Source organism: Mytilus galloprovincialis, chromosome 10 (assembly GCF_965363235.1).
Source record: "Mytilus galloprovincialis chromosome 10, xbMytGall1.hap1.1, whole genome shotgun sequence".
Lineage (NCBI taxonomy): Eukaryota > Metazoa > Mollusca > Bivalvia > Mytilida > Mytilidae > Mytilus > Mytilus galloprovincialis.
Window position 1 is genome coordinate 14,538,149 of NC_134847.1, and position 17,750 is coordinate 14,555,898.

Sequence of the window (17,750 nt, forward strand, 5' to 3'; positions counted from 1 at the left end):
AAAATAAAGTGCTTGTTATCACTGAATGGTAAAGATTGTTTTAATTTATCAGTTGGTAGTAAAAGTGAATATACATTGTATATTGTATAAAACAATGATTTAAGTTGATTCAACTACTATTCTGGACAAAGAAAGATAACTACAATTGAAAATTTCTTGCTATTGCGCAATATTGTGCAATTAGATATTTCTTGCTACTGCGCAATACTGTGCAATTGAAAATTGCTTGCTATTGCACAATACTGTGCAATTGAAGATTTCTTGCTATTGCTGAATACTTAATATAATAATTTTGGATCCTGATTAGAACCAACTTGAAAACTGGGCCCATAATCAAAAATCTAAGTATATGTTTAAATTCAGCATATCAAAAAAGCCTAAGAATTCAATTTTTGTTAAAATCAAACTTAGTTTAATTTTGGACCCTTTCGACTTTAATGTAGACCAATTTGAAAACGGGACCAAAAATTAAGAATCTACATACACAGTTAGATTTGGCATATCAAAGAACCCCAAATATTCAATTTTTGATGAAATCAAACAAAGTTTAATTTTGGACCCGGATTTGGACCAACTTGAAAACTGGGCCAATAATAAAAAATCTAAGTACATTTTTAGATTCAGCATATCAAAGAACCCCAAGGATTCAATTTCTGTTAAAATCAAACTAAGTTTAATTTTGGACCCTTTGGACCTTAATGTAGACCAATTTGAAAACAGGACCAAAACTTAAGAATCTACATACAGTTAGATTCGGCATATCAAAGAACCCCAATTATTCAAATTTTGATGAAATCAAACAGAGTTCAATTTTGGACCCTTTGGGCCCCTTATTCCTAAACTGTTGGGACCAAACCTCCCAAAATCAAACCCAACCTTCCTTTTATGGTCATAAACCTTGTGTTTAAATTTCATAGATTTCTATTAACTTATACTAAAGTTATGGTGGGAAAACCAAGAATAATGCTTATTTGGGCCCTTTTTTGGCCCCCAACTCCTAAACTGTTGGAACCAAAACTCCCAAAATCAATCCCAACCTTCCTTTTGTGGTCATAAACCTTGTGTTAAAATTTCATAGATTTCTATTCACTTTTACTAAAGTTAGAGTGCGAAAACTAAAAGTATTCGGACGACGACGACGCAAGACGACGATCTTTGCAATACATGCAGTATATAAATTTTTGTTTCGTTAAACTCCCTCTCCCAGCAAACTGTGGCATGGAAATTTCTAGCTTTCATCTCTTATCATTTTCAAATATATATTGATGTCATGTGGAAAAGACAATTTCTAAATTAAATTAAATTTATTTAAATACCTTTAACATTATCAATTTGTCTCACAACAAATCCATCCTTATCTTGAGCCAGTTGAATATCTTGGCGAGCTTCTTCATCTGGAGTGCACTTGAATGTAGGAAATGAACAAATAATGTACAATTTTGTATTTATAATATAATTAGTATGCCTTCATATATGTAAATGAGAAACATTTTGCAAGCCACTGCTTTGAAAATAAGAATGCGTCCAAAGTACATGGATGCCCCACTCGCACTATCATTTTCCATGCTCAATGGACCATTAAATTGGGTAAAAAATCTAATTTGGCATTAAAATAAGAAAGATCATACCATAGGGAACATGTGTACTAAGTTTCAAGTTTATTGGACTTCAACTTCATCAAAAACTACCTTGACCAAAATTTTTAACCTAAAACTCATACTTTCAATTTCTATGTTCAATGGACAGTGAAATTGGGGTCAAAAGTCTAATTTGGCTTTCAAATTAGAAAGACCATATCATAAACAACATGTGTACTAAGTTCCAAGTTGATTGGACCTCGGCTTCATCAAAAACTACCTTGACCAAAATCTTTAACCTGAAGCAAGACAGACAGACAGACAGACGAATGGAAGAACAGACAGACAGACGAACAGATGGATGCACAGACCAGAAAACATAATGCCCCTCTACTATTGTAGGTGGGGCATAAAAAAAAATATTTTTGCAATGTGAATTATTTGATTATTTATGAGAATAAATAAGTATATAACTTCATTTGGTATATGGATTTTTTTTCAAGGTCTTTATGTCAGTCAAACAGGATTCACCTGACCTCATTAGGTTTTGGTATGTGCCAAGTCAATATCTCATAACTAAAGCAATAGGGCACTGTAGCGTATTGAATGATTGTAGAGTTAACAGGTCTGTTTTGCAGGGTTTCATATGAACTGGACCTGATTGCATATGCCTGATTGTCATGGTTAATGGATGAATGTTTTAAAGTTTTCATGGTTTTGTCCAATAATCAGATTCTATATGAAATAGGTTAGTTATAATCAGTGTATTAAATGAATGTGAGGTGTACATATCTGTCTCCCAGTGTTCATCTGACCTTGACCTTAATTTCATGGTGGGTTTGTCAAGGCTCAGTTTTCATGATTATGGTTGTTACTTATATTCTTTAAGGATATAAACTAGAAGTAATCACAAACTAATATATCGTTGAAGCAGTCATTGCAGTCACTGTTGCAGGAAACAGCTTACCTATATTTTACTTTTTTACTCAAGGCAAGACAAAAATGAAAGTTTCAAGTTAATATTAACTAATGTGGGAATGAGGATTCATTTATGGGATTTAATCTGTTTTGTTAAATGACAAGAAATCAATGTATTTCTATTTTTATATTTATAGTTACCCGTAAATGTGTTTGAATGTAATTTGTTATAGTCTTGTTTAATTTATTAATAAAATCTTTATTATAAAATCAGAATTAGTGATGGTCTTTCCTTAAAAGTTAATTACTAAGTGATCAGAATTTTTATAGAACAAAAAAAATTCTTTATAATATAAGCAATATATTAGTTTTGAGCTTAATCACTTCTGTCATAGTTAAGAACACATGTGAAAAAAAATAGGTAATAAATTATACTTACTCTTAACCTCAAATCTGAAAACAAAACTTTATTCTCTGAAGAAAAAGGAAAAAAGTGTATGCACTGATTGCTTAACTGTTGATTGCACTTACTTGTTTTTTCTGACCACTTCTTGTCTTTTTTCTAAAAAAAAATTAGGTTATATAAAAGTCACTGATCAACAACTGTCTATTGCAAATTGGAAATACAAAATCTGATATCAATGAAATGACCTAGCTGAATTATATGGTCTAACAGAAATACTGATCTACATTATGGCAATCACCCTTTCAGATTAGCTCATGTCTGGCAGATACAATCATTGCTGGACCCCTAGGTAATACTACATATATTGTATTTCTTTTTTTAAATTCATTTTTCAACTCATACTAACAGATAAAAAATAAAGGGCTGCGCTTTAGCGCATGATACGCCCGTTGCTCTTTTAACTTGTCTTTTATGCTTTAAATGAATTTATATGATCAACTAGAAATATATATATACAAATCAAAAAAGGGATGTTACATTAATATATTCACCAAAGTTTCATAAAATCCCCCTTTTTTAAGTATAAAAATTCATTACTTAAGAAAACGTAAAATCTAAAATTTATAAAAATGGAAAGGGAGCTTATGTCAATAGATATAAACAATTTTTCAAAGTTGCATAAAATTTTGTGAAAGTGTTAGTTATTGTCCCAATATTGGAAAATCCCCCCTTTTTTAAGCATAAAAATTAATAACACAGAAATGTAAAATCTGAAATTATAAAAATTGAAAGGGAGCTTACAACAATAGATATAAACAATTCACTAAAGTTTCATGGACATTGGTGAAAGCCTTTTTGAGTTATTGTCCGAAGTGTTAAAAATCCCCCTTTTTTTTATAAATAAAGCCCCATAATTCCAAAACTTAAAATCTGAAATTTATAAAAATTGAAAGGGAGCTTACATCAATAGATATAAACAATTCACCAAAGTTTCATGGACATTGGTGAAAGCCTTTTTGAGTTATTGTCCGAAGTGTTAAAAATCCCCCTTTTTTTATAAATAAAGCCCCATAAATCCCAAACTTAAAATCTGAAATTAAAAAAAAACGAAAGGGAGCTTACGTCAATAGATATAAACAATTCACCAAAGTTTCATGGACATTGGTGAAAGCCTTTTTGAGTTATTGTCCAAAGTGTTGAAAATCCCCCTTTTTTTATGAATAAAGCCCCATAAATCCAAAACTTAAAATCTGAAATTTATAAAAATTAAAAGGGAGCTTACATCAATAGATATAAACAATTCACCAAAGTTTCATGAACATTGGTGAAAGCCTTTTTGAGTTATTGTCCGAAGTGTTGAAAATCCCCCTTTTTTTATGAATAAAGCCCCATAAATCCAAAACTTAAAATCTGAAATTTATAAAAATTAAAAGGGAGCTTACATCAATAGATATAAACAATTCACTAAAGTTTCATGAACATTGGTGAAAGCCTTTTTGAGTTATTGTCCGAAGTGTTGAAAATCCCCCTTTTTTTATGAATAAAGCCCCATAAATCCAAAACTTAAAATCTGAATTTTATAAAAATTGAAAGGGAGCTTACATCAATAGATATAAACAATTCACCAAAGTTTCATGGACATTGGTGAAAGCCTTTTTGAGTTATTGTCCGAAGTGTTGAAAATCCCCCCTTTTTTATGAATAAAGCCCCATAAATCCAAAACTTAAAATCTGAAATTAAAAAAAAACGAAATGGAGCTTACGTCAATAGATATAAACAATTCACTTAAGTTTCATGGAAATTGGTGAAAGTGTTTTTGAGTTATTGTCCCAAGTGTGGACGACAGACGGACGGACGGACAGACGGATGGACAACGGTATACCATAATACGTCCCGTCTAAAAGACGACGGGGGTATAAAAATTGAAAAAGGATTCACTGCAGAGCTTTGAACTATGTACTATCTTACTGTTTGTATCAGGAAATTGCCTGAATATTCTTATCCGGATTTGCGGATTTATTCTTATATCCGATATTCAATTACACAATTAAATAAACATATAGGGAAGGGTTTGGTGTTTTGAAATAAAATTACAATAGCAGATATATTCTTTTAGCTGATAGCTGTTTAGGTGGAGTCTACTGTATAAAGCAGGATAAGATGTTTTTGTAAAAAAAAAAAAATTGTACAGAAAAACTATTCAATGATAGATGGTTTTTATAAAAAAAATTAAGTTCCCATTGATTCAACTCCACAAAGAACAAACTGATTCATGGAAAATAAATGATTTATATCAACATCCTGTTGACAGGTTTAATACATATTGAAAACAGGATAGTTATTTTTAAGTTTAATGAATCTGTAAACTTACTGTAAGGTTGTTATGGGAATTACTGAATATGGCCGTCTTTTCTGTCCCTCACATTTTCCATTTGTTTTCTTGTAAGGTCTTTTCCAAATGCTTTTCTTATTGAATTTGTCAATCTCCAGAGAAGGAAGCTTTACTGCTAAAAATAAAGAATATTTTTTCAAGTTCACTCTTCAAAATTTTTTAACATAAGTAAGCCATACATCTATTTCATTCAAACAGTGTATTATTTGTCCATAATGATAATGATATTGATTGGAATGATAAGAAAGGGATAATAAAAAATTTAGTTTCAGAGAAACCAACAATATTAATGCAGAAAGAATATTAAGGCAAATTTAAATGTAGGTTTTTTTCAAGAATTTATAGTAGTCTTTAGAAGACAATAAGTCTTCAAAAATAGTTTCTTTTATCAGAAATGCAAATGTTTATGAGATTCCTGCTTTTAAATAACAGCTGCAATAAAAGATGAACTAGAGGCTTTGAAAGGCATGTGTCATTCGTCTATATATACTTGCATCTTCAACTGTGGACACCAGTAAACAATTTAAACTAGAATATAAGGCCATGTTCACACCATACGCAGTGTACAGTAAACATGTTTACATTTGGTTTAATGTAATGTACACTAGTTTCACATTAAATTTGTTCACATCTATACACCTTGTTTAGCTACCTGTACATAGAATTTGTTCACACTTGTAAACTATATGTCATTTAAATGTCAAAATTTTAAAACAACTTTTCTAGAAGACCATTTGACTTGAAAACAAAAGGGTGTCACAACGACAGCAAACCGGATTTATTAATATTTATTTGTGTCCTGGCAATATCAAAAGAACCATTACTGATGAATGGTGAAAGTGAAAATCGTCAATATCAAATTTGACCTCCATTTTGTCATCAGTATCAACATCTTAAAATTTGAAAATCTTAGATTGAATGGTTCATGAGTAAATGCAACGTGAATGGAAACGCCATTTCACAATCTTTCAAGAACCATAACTCCTGAACGGTAAAAGTCAAAATCGTCATTATTGAACTTGACCTCTAATTTGCCATCAGTAACAACAAATAAAAATTTCAAAAGCTTTGGTTGAATGATTCATGAGAAAATGCATGGACACAACTGGAAACACCATTTTTCAATCTTTCAAGAACCATAACTCCTGAACGGTAAAAGTCAAAATCGTCATTATTGAACTTGACCTCTATTTTGTCATCAGTAACAACATATTAAAATTTGGGAAGCTTTGGTAGAACAGTTCATGCGTAAATGCACGGACACGACTGGAAACACCATTTTTCAATCATTCAAGAACCATAATTCCTGAACAGTAAAAGTCAAAATCGTCATTATTGAACTTGACCTCCATTTTGTCATCAGTAACAACATATTAAAATTGGGGAAGCTTAGGTAGAACAGTTCATGTGTAAATGCACGGACATGACTGGAAACTTCATTTTTCAATCTTTCAAGAACCATAACTCCTGAACGGAAAAAGTCAAAATCGCCATTATTGAACTTGACCTCCATTTTGTCATCAGTAACAACATATTAAAATTTCAAAAGCTTTGGTTGAACGGTTCATGAGTTAATGCACTGACAACATTTGATTGCCGCCCGTCCGCCCGCCCGACCGACAAACGGCCTGCCCGCCGTACATCCCCAAATTAATAACCTATATTTTTGTCACAAAAATCACGTTAAAAAGGGGGATGGATTTTTCCACAATTTGTTTTTTTTTAAATGGAGTCATGCAGATGATTATATATATAATTGGAATGAACAAATATTCTGAATCCAAAGTTTCCCCATACATTATAGTGTTAAATATTGAATAGGTACCATCGAAAAAGAACTTAATATAAAAATTAGTTTAGATCTCACGTGAAAAAAAAATCGGACTCAGAACCACCCCCTTTTTTTTTTAAGTAAAGTGGTTGTTCCTTTAAGAAAGTTATTTTGAATGACTTGCAGTAGTTAAAAGATATCTCGATTAAGCATTAAAAAAGTAGGCTGCATCAGCGTGCTTACATACGAAGGTACACAGTAATAAGAGTTATAAGTACAAATTTTATATAAGAATTGTTTTTTTTAAATATACAAGAGAAAATTATAAGTTCTGAATGCCTAGTTATTTTAATGCAATAACACCTGACAATTTCAGCAATGCTGACTAACTTGTAGAACTTGTCTTACTGCTCATTTTTAATAATATTTTGAAGTTTCTATCTATTTATATAATTGGTAAAAATCATCAGAAAAGAGTAATAACTCAAATCAAGAGTCAACTGACGATCTTGGCCATTTTAATAATTTATAGATCTAGTGCTGCTGATCATTCTTGCTATTAAATTGAATTTTCTATCCACCGATTATAGTTACCAAGATAATCAGCAAAAATGAAAAAGAAAAAAATCGTACTTTGTCATTTCAGGGTAAAAAATCCAAAAAATAAAAATATGCTGTTTTGATGTAAATGCACAGTAGGCAGATCTCAACATTTTGAAAAAATCTTACCTTTGACTATAAAAAACGTTTTTCAATAGAGTCTAATATATTCTCATTATATTCTATGAGTTCTATAATTCTAAAGTTACTAGTTATAGTTGTCACAATAACTAAGCCGTACCAATTTAACTGAGAATGTTCTTCTGCTTATAAAAAATGAGAAAATTGTCCATCAGTTATGTCAGTAAAAAATGTTTAACAGCCCAGCTATATACTGATACCATGTTTACATTCACTGCACCAGTGCATTATACCCTTTTTTTTCAAAAGCACAAACAATATTTTTATTTCTATTAATCCACCATTTTCAGTGACAAACTTGCATTTATCAAGATTTTGAAATCTTCCATAATTTAACTGCAAAATTAAAACAACATTGAACATCCAAAAGATTCATCATCTGTAAATGCATTGCTACGAAATATATAAAGGAAATATAAATTTGTTGCAAATTTTGATGCTTTTTCAGATAAGCCTAACATTGTTTTACTTCACTGGATTCCTTAGACAGTCAGAAATGATATATCTTTTTTTCTTCAACTTTTTGGCCTTAGTTAAAAGTCCAATCTTTAAAATATATTAGGTAATCAAGTCTTTTTCTATATATTTTACATAACTTTATGTATTTCAAATATATCTATATCATGTAACATATGTCCTTCTTTCCCTTTTCCCTATGAAAATTCCGATGTCTTTTTGATTGCACAATTTGATGGGTCATTACTGGTCCTTTATCTTGAACTAGCAGAGTGAATATGACTAGGCATATGCTCTATGGTCGGGTGGTTGTCGCTTTGACATATTCACCATTTCCTTTCTCAATTTTATATTCAAATATAACTTATTTAAGCCCATTTATTTAAATTTTCTCAATCATTTTTTACCTGTTGTTGGTCTGCTAGTTAAATTCTTTTTGACTACATCACTATATAGCGCTTCATTTTCTTTCTTATCTTTGATAGATTGTTTGCTTGTTCTGGCTTTCTCAATAGCTTTCACTGTAAAAAACAAGTTCTAAATTACCAGTATGGCCTGAATTTTGAACAATAATCATGATAATATGATAGATTAACTATAGTATATGATAAACACCCTTAAAATCAACAACCTGATGTTTGTTATACTTATGACATATGTTGAATTGTTCATGTTTGTTATACTTATGACATATGTTGAATTGTTCATGTTTGTTATACTTATGACATATGTTGAATTGTTCATGTTTGTTTTACTTATGACATATGTTGAATTGTTCATGTTTGTAATACTTGTGACATATGTTGAATTGTTCATGTTTGTTTTACTTATGACATATGTTGAATTGTTCATGTTTGTTTTACTTATGACATATGTTGAATTGTTCATGTTTGTTATACTTATGACATATGTTGAATTGTTCATGTTTGTTATACTTGTGACATATGTTGAATTGTTCATGTTTGTTTTACTTATGACATATGTTGAATTGTTCATGTTTGTTATACTTGTGACATATGTTGAATTGTTCATGTTTGTTTTACTTATGACATATGTTGAATTGTTCATGTTTGTTTTACTTATGACATATGTTGAATTGTTCATGTTTGTTATACTTATGACATATGTTGAATTGTTCATGTTTGTTATACTTATGACATATGTTGAATTGTATGTTGAATTGTTCATGTTTGTTATACTTATGACATATGTTGAATTGTTCATGTTTGTTATACTTATGACATATGTTGAATTGTTCATGTTTGTTATACTTATGACATATGTTGAATTGTTCATGTTTGTTTTACTTATGACATATGTTGAATTGTTCATGTTTGTTTTACTTATGACATATGTTGAATTGTTCATGTTTGTTATACTTATGACATATGTTGAATTGTTCATGTTTGTTATACTTATGACATATGTTGAATTGTATGTTGAATTGTTCATGTTTGTTATACTTATGACATATGTTGAATTGTTCATGTTTGTTATACTTATGACATATGTTGAATTGTTCATGTTTGTTTTACTTATGACATATGTTGAATTGTTCATGTTTGTTATACTTGTGACATTTGTTGAATTGTTCATGTTTGTTATACTTATGACATTTGTTGAATTGTTCATGTTTGTTATATTTATGTTCATTATCAGGTTGTTATACTTATAACTTATGTTCATATTTTCAAGGTTACCTATTTAACACTGTAATTAGATCTTTAAATATTGTTATATTTGGTATAAATATTGATTTTGTTATCAGCAAATTAGACCAACTTGTAACTACACATAGGTACTTTCACTGTAAAACAACCAGTTGATACATATAGTTTGGCACTGCACAACGGCCTGAAAACAAGAATGTGTCCAAAGTACACAGATGCCCCACTCGCACATTATTTTCCGTATTCAATGGACCATGAAATTGGGTAAAAAATCTAATTTGGCATTAAAATTAGAAAGATCATACCATATAAGGTAACATGTGTACTAAGTTTCAAGTTGATTGAATCATCAAAAACTACCTTGACCAAAAAATTTCACCTGAAACTAGCACTTTCATTTTATATGTTCAGTGGACCGTCAAATTGAGGTTCAAAGTATAATTTGGCTTAAAAATTAGAAAGATCATATCATAAGCAACAAGTGTACTAAGTTTCAAGTTGATTGGACTTCAGCTTCACAATAGACAAAAACTACCTTGACAAATTTTTTTTTACCTGAAGCAAGACAGGGACGAGTGTAGGTGGGGCATAAAAGTATTCAACACAAAAAGTACACAGAAAAGAGCTATGTTGTAGTGGGACAGTAGTAGGAACTCACACATAAAAATAGCTGAAAAATTTAAATTAGCAGTTTCAGAAAGATCGTATTTATACTTACATTCAGGTATTGTCTGGAAACTATAAAAATGCTTATTTTTGCCCTTTTTTGGCCCTTTATACATTAACTGTTGGAACCAAAACCCCCCAAATAAATCCCAGCCTTCCTTTTATGATTTCAAACCTCGTGTTAAAATTTCATATATTTCTATTTACTAATACTAAAGTTATTATCCAGTTGAACCATATATAAACTAAAGGCTCTCAAGAGCCTGTGTCGCTCCCCTGATTCTATACTTGGGATTTTGAAATAATATTAAAAAATGTAAAAAATTGTAACAGATACTTATAATGATGTTTTAGGCCAAATTTTATTTAATATTGTTATGTTTGATCAGTAGTTCTCTTAAAGAAGACATTTGTATGTATTTCCCATAGGATCCCATATTAAACTAAGTCCCCCGTTGGTGGCCATCTTGAATAATGGAACGGCTACAAAGTAACAACACTTTGTTTAGTACCTCATAAGGAACATTCATGATACATTTGGTTTCATTCCATTCAGTGGTTCTTCAAAAGAAGACATTTGTATGGATTTCTCATAGGGTCCTATGTTAAACTAGGTCCCGCCCCCTGGTGGCCATCTTGGATAATGGATCCGCTACAAAGTAAGAACACTTGGTCAGCACCTCATAAGGAACATTCATGCCATGTTTGATTTCATTCCATTCCTTGCTTCTCTAAGAAGACATTTGTATGTATTTCCCATAGGGTCCTATGTTAAACTAAGTCCCTGCTGGCCGCCATCTTATATAATGGATCGGCTACAAAGTAAGAACACTTGGTCAGCACCTCATAAGGAACATTCATGCTATGTTTGGTTTCATTCCATTTAGTGGTTCTCTAAAAGAAGACATTTGTATGTATTTCCCATAGGTAATATGTTAAACTAAGTCAGCCATCTTAGATGATGGATCAGCTACAAAGTAACAACACTTAGTCAGCATCTCATAAGGAACATTCATGCTATGTTTGGTTTCATTCCATTCAGTGGTTCTTCAAAAGAAGACATTTGTATGGATTTCCCATAGGGAACTATGTTAAACTAAATCCCCTGCTAGTGGTCATCTTGGATGATGGATCGGCTACAAAGTAGCAACACTGGGTCAGCATCTGATAAAGAACATTCATGTCATGTTTGGTTTTCTTTCCGTTCAGTGGTTCTCTAAAAGAAGACAATTGTATGTATTTCCCATAGGGTCCTATGTTAAACTTAATTCCCCCCAGGCAGCCATCTTGAATGATGGATCCGTTACAAAGTAATAACACTTGGTCAACACCTCATAAGGATCATTCATGCTATGTTTGGTTCCATTTCATTCAGTGGTTCTCTAGAAGATGTTCAAAATGTGAAAAGTTACGCCGACAATGACGAACGCCAAGTGATGAGAAAAGCTCACTTGGCCCTTTGAGCCAGGTGAGCAAAAAACAAAATTCCTAAACTTTGAATGAGAAAGTTAGAACATAATATAATATTGTTTTCCCATATTATCAACGGAGATTTTGTATTTATTGATCAAGTCATGCGAGTAAAAAAAGCTGGTATCAAGATAGTGCAAGAAAATGATAACACTGGATTAATTTAGTGTTTACGTTAATTGCACTTTTCTGATCATGTCTTTTAAAAGTTACAGATAATTCAAATTTAACTTAATCACTCAGGAACTAAAAAAATCCAATTCAGCCTTTAATTTTGAATGAACTCAGACAGAACTTCAATTTACCTGGCTTTTGATGTTGAACAACAGGAGACTCTACCTCAGCTGCTGGTCCTTTACCAACTTTGTTTTCAGCACTGACACTACATACATAATGTTTGTCCAGCTTCAGATTTTTAATGGTATAGGAGGTGACAAATGATCTGCCTCGTCCAATCTTTTTCCAGTCATCAGAATCAACCATTTTCAGGGAAATATTGTACCCAGTAACCTTTGAACCGCCAATTGCCTTTGGCCTTGTCCATTCCAAAGTCAACTTGTCATTGGTCCTCGTCTTCACCTTCAAATTTTCAGGTGCTTGTGGTACCTCTGTTGTACATGGAGATTAAATATTTAGTTGATTTCTTATCTTAAATTCAAACACATAAGTATGAAGCAGGGGAACTAGAGTCTCTAACAAGGTGGGCTTGCTCACCTGCATCTTCAACAATAGCAATTTTTTTTAAAAATTAGGGGCTAGCTCTCATGGGCCTGTGTCGCTTAAAATCTTCTGTGGTTTTGGAAATCATGTAAAATAAGGTTTAAATCATAATAAATAGTATAAGATACCCTAATAACTAAATTAAAAAAGGTTATCCCACTAGTATCTCGACTTAGACAATACTTACTGAAGACCTCTTATCATTATTCAAATTAGTTTTCAAGTATTGACTACTTGAAATTGTTTTGATTTTTTTTTACAATTTTCCCTTACACCTCAATAATAAATCCCTATGTACTTTATTCAGATAGATTGCCATGTTAGTTGGATGGCATTGTGGCTTAGTTTTATTCTAATTGGCCCTGTAGATTAACTAGAGAATATTTTGGTAAAAGAAAAAATTAAGAAAAAATTGTTAAAAAATCACTTTATAAGGCAATACAATTTAAGGGGTCAATTGAATATCTTTGTCATATCAATATATTTTTAGATCTTATATACATTATAAAACTGCTAAATTTCCTTAAAATTACAAATTCAGGGGCAGTTATATCCAACAAAATAAACTCATCATAGATACCAGGACTAAATTTTGTATATACGCCAGACACAGGTTTCCTCTACAAAAGACTCATCAGTGACGCTCTAATCCAAAAAAGTTAAAAAGGCCAAATAAAGTACGAAGTTGAAGAGCATTGAGAACCAAAATTCCCAAAAGTTTTGCCAAATACAGCTAAGGCAATCTATGCCTGAGGTAGAAAAGCCTTAGTATTTCAAAAATTCAAAATTCAAAACAATGGGTTGTCTGATTAGTCTTAAGTTTTCAGGGTTAATGGATCTTAATCTGATGATCATTTCTATCCCATGTCCGATTTGCTCTAAGTGCTTTAGTTTCAGAATTGTTTACAAAAAAATGCATTTTACTCCTATGTCCATCAGGGGCAGTTATATCCAACAAAATAAACTCATCATAGATACCAGGACTAAATTTTGTATATACGCCAGACACAGGTTTCCTCTACAAAAGACTCATCAGTGACGCTCTAATCCAAAAAAGTTAAAAAGGCCAAATAAAGTACGAAGTTGAAGAGCATTGAGAACCAAAATTCCCAAAAGTTTTGCCAAATACAGCTAAGGCAATCTATGCCTGAGGTAGAAAAGCCTTAGTATTTCAAAAATTCAAAATTCAAAACAATGGGTTGTCTGATTAGTCTTAAGTTTTCAGGGTTAATGGATCTTAATCTGATGATCATTTCTATCCCATGTCCGATTTGCTCTAAGTGCTTTAGTTTCAGAATTGTTTACAAAAAAATGCATTTTACTCCTATGTCCATTTTTTAGCCATGTCTGTCATCTTGGTTGGCAGGCTGGATCATCTAACACATTGTTTTACAAAGATACCTAAATGATGATTGTAACCATGTCAGCTTAATTTTGTCTCAGTAGTTTTAGAGGAAAATATTTTGATAAAAGTTTATTTATAAGTATATGACAGATGCAAAGTGATGAGAAAAGCTTGATTACAGCCCATTTAGATATGTGACGGACACTGGTGCACTTTTAAAGGGAAGATGTCATGAGCTAAATCTTTAAAGGGAAAAAGCTCCAATATCAGTAGACTAAATATTTCTTCCATGATGGTCTATTTGTAGATCTTATTTTGCAGATGCTGATCATAAATATAAGGTTTTCAAAATAAAATAGGAACAAGAAGTAATTGTAACAGGATGCTGTTATGAAGTCTCCCAAACAAATTTACGGGTGGAGATCTTAACCGTTTACAAGTTTTCAAACAAGAGAGGGTGGGCTGACCCCCTAGGGACTTCCCTTTTGTTTCATTTCATTTGTTTTATTGTCCCCTACAAGAATATATATGGTTTAGGGGTGGGGATCTGAACCGTTTTCAAGATAATAGAACATTCTCAAATTGAATGGGGTGGGGGTGACCCCAGGGACTTCCCTTCAATTTCATTTGATTTGTTGTATTGTCCCCTACAAGAATATATATGGTTTAGGGGTGGGGATCTGGACGGTTTACAAGATAATAGCACATTCTCAAATTGAACAGGGTGGGGGTAACCCCCATGGACTCTCCTTATATTTCATTTGATGTGTTTTATTGTTCCATACAAGAATATATATGGTTTAGGGTTGGGGATATGGACCGTTTACAAGTGATATGATATGAATTTCATGTTCGGATGTAATTGTTAAATTGGCAGGGCATCATTCAAAGTGTGCACATCAGCGTGCTCATATCTGACTTAGACTTTTTATTTGTGCAAAATGACATTGTCAAAAACTTTAATTTCGTTTTCACATTGTTCTAACCGGATGTTGACTTGACAATGGTAAAACATGGACCATAAATGGATACGTAAAATCCGTGTACGTCTACAAAGCATGACTGAGTGAAGAAGCTCTTTCCACGTTATTTCTTCAACAAAATACTTGAAATGAACGCAAGATACAGGTATCAATGATAATTTTAGCATTTTTGAAGAAATGTAGGATGCACAATTAAATTTCCTACCTGCGCACATGCACACACATGTTCTAGTTCATACGACGTAGTTCCGACGATTTTTCATTTAAAACCTTTTTAAATTTTTCATCAAATCATGTTGATAAACTAATTTTTAATAATTTTAATCTTTTGGACTAAATCAATTAGAAACAAACTGCTGAAAAGTAAGAAAGAATTGTGAATAAACCGATCAATTTATATGATGTCCGGTACTGAACATAGTTCACCTGTCACCTGAACAGGTAGATTTCAGCTGTCCAACTACTAATTAGCCTTGATAAAAATTAAAAAGTATTGAAGTAGGTGTTGTTTTGATAGTAATTAATCATCATGTCACATTTATGACCGGAAATGTGTTGATCATGTTGATGTTAAAGGCAAAAGGTTGGGTCAAAAAGATCGTGAATTATGTAAAAATGACCGAAAAAAGCCTTGAAAACTAAAAAGTATATGACCGTTTCATACTTTGCCCAGCCAGACTTTTACCGGACATTATACAAATGACCGGAATATATGACCGTTTTGGAAGCCCTGGTGGGGTGACCCCCAGGGACTTCCCTTTTATTTCATTAAATTTGTTTTATCGTCCCATTCAAGAATATATATGGTTTAGGGGTGGGGATTTGGACTGTTTACAAGATAATAGCATATTCTCAAATATTAAGGGGGTGGGAATGACCCCCAGGGATTCCCCCTTTATTTCATGTGATTTGTTTTATTGTCCTATGATCATTTCTGAAGACTGTGTGTGTTTATCACTTAAAGTTTACAAGTTATTTTCATCTGAAAATTTTCGGAAATAAAATCCCATAGGGTTCTATAGTAAACCCCTCCCTTCTTTCGGCCCCCCCAAAACACCCCTTAATAGACCCTAATGCACAAATTTGCTTTCTATCTTTCTATACGTAAAATAATATAGAGTAAAAAAAAGGAAAGATTTGAAAGCCACCATTGGTTGCAATTGACTGTTGAAACAAGGTGACCATTAGTGCAGGTTTGACTGTATAGCTACATTTATCCCAAGCAGAATTTTCTAATCCTTTAAAAACACATTTTACTCAAATAATTGTTACCTGCTATTGGTCGACTTGTTAAATTCCTTTTAAATTTATCACAATATAATACTTTATTTCCTCCTTTCTTATTCTTGAATGATGGTTGGTTAGGGCTGGCTTTCCCAATAGATTTCACTGTAAAACAAGAGTTTGTTGACACACAAATGTCTTCACTGATACAACTATTTTCAAAATAAAAGGCAAAAATGCAAAAAGCTGATAATAAAAAAGTCATTTAGGACAATAACTTCAATAAAGGGCCAACTGACAATTTTGGGAATGTTCACTTATTTGTTTCAGATCTTGACTTTTTGATCATTTTGCCTATTAACATTTGCTTTCTACATGTATATATTTCTATGATTCTTAAAACAAAAACATAAGACAAAAGAAATAAAAAAGATATATTTTCATTTAAGATCAATAACTTCAGTTTATTTAGAAGCGACTTATTGAAAATAACAATAATTAAACGGTACCAATTTGACTGAGAATGGTTTTCTAAGGCTTATAAAAAATGAGAAAATTGTCCAACAGTAATGTGAGTTAATCAAGTCTTTTTTCTATATTTTTTACATAACTTTATAATTTTCAAACATATCTATATCATGTAACATATGTCCTTTTTTCACTCTTCCCTATGAAAATTTTGATGTCTTTTTGATTGCACAATTTGATGGGTCATTACTGGTCCTTTATCTTGAACTAGCAGAGTGAATATGACTAGGCATATTCAAAATATAACTTATTTAAGCCCATTTATTTAAAAATTTCTCAATCATTTTTTACCTGTTGTTGGTCTGCTAGTTAAATTCTTTTTGACTTGACATCACTATATAGCGCTTCATTTTCTTTCTTATCTTTGATAGATTGTTTGCTTGTTCTGGCTTTCTCAATAGCTTTCACTGTAAAACACAAGTTCTAAATTACCAGTATGGCCTGAATTTTGAACAATAATCATGATAATATGATAGATTAACTATAGTATATGATAAACACCCTTAAAATCAACAACCTGATGTTTGTTATACTTATGACATATGTTGAATTGTTCATGTTTGTTATACTTATGACATATGTTGAATTGTTCATGTTTGTTATACTTATGACATATATTGAATTGTTCATGTTTGTTTTACTTATGACATATGTTGAATTGTTCATGTTTGTTATACTTGTGACAAATGTTGAATTGTTCATGTTTGTTATACTTATGACATATGTTGAATTGTTCATGTTTGTTTTACTTATGACATATGTTGAATTGTTCATGTTTGTTATACTTGTGACATATGTTGAATTGTTCATGTTTGTTTTACTTGTGACATATGTTGAATTGTTCATGTTTGTTTTACTTATGACATATGTTGAATTGTTCATG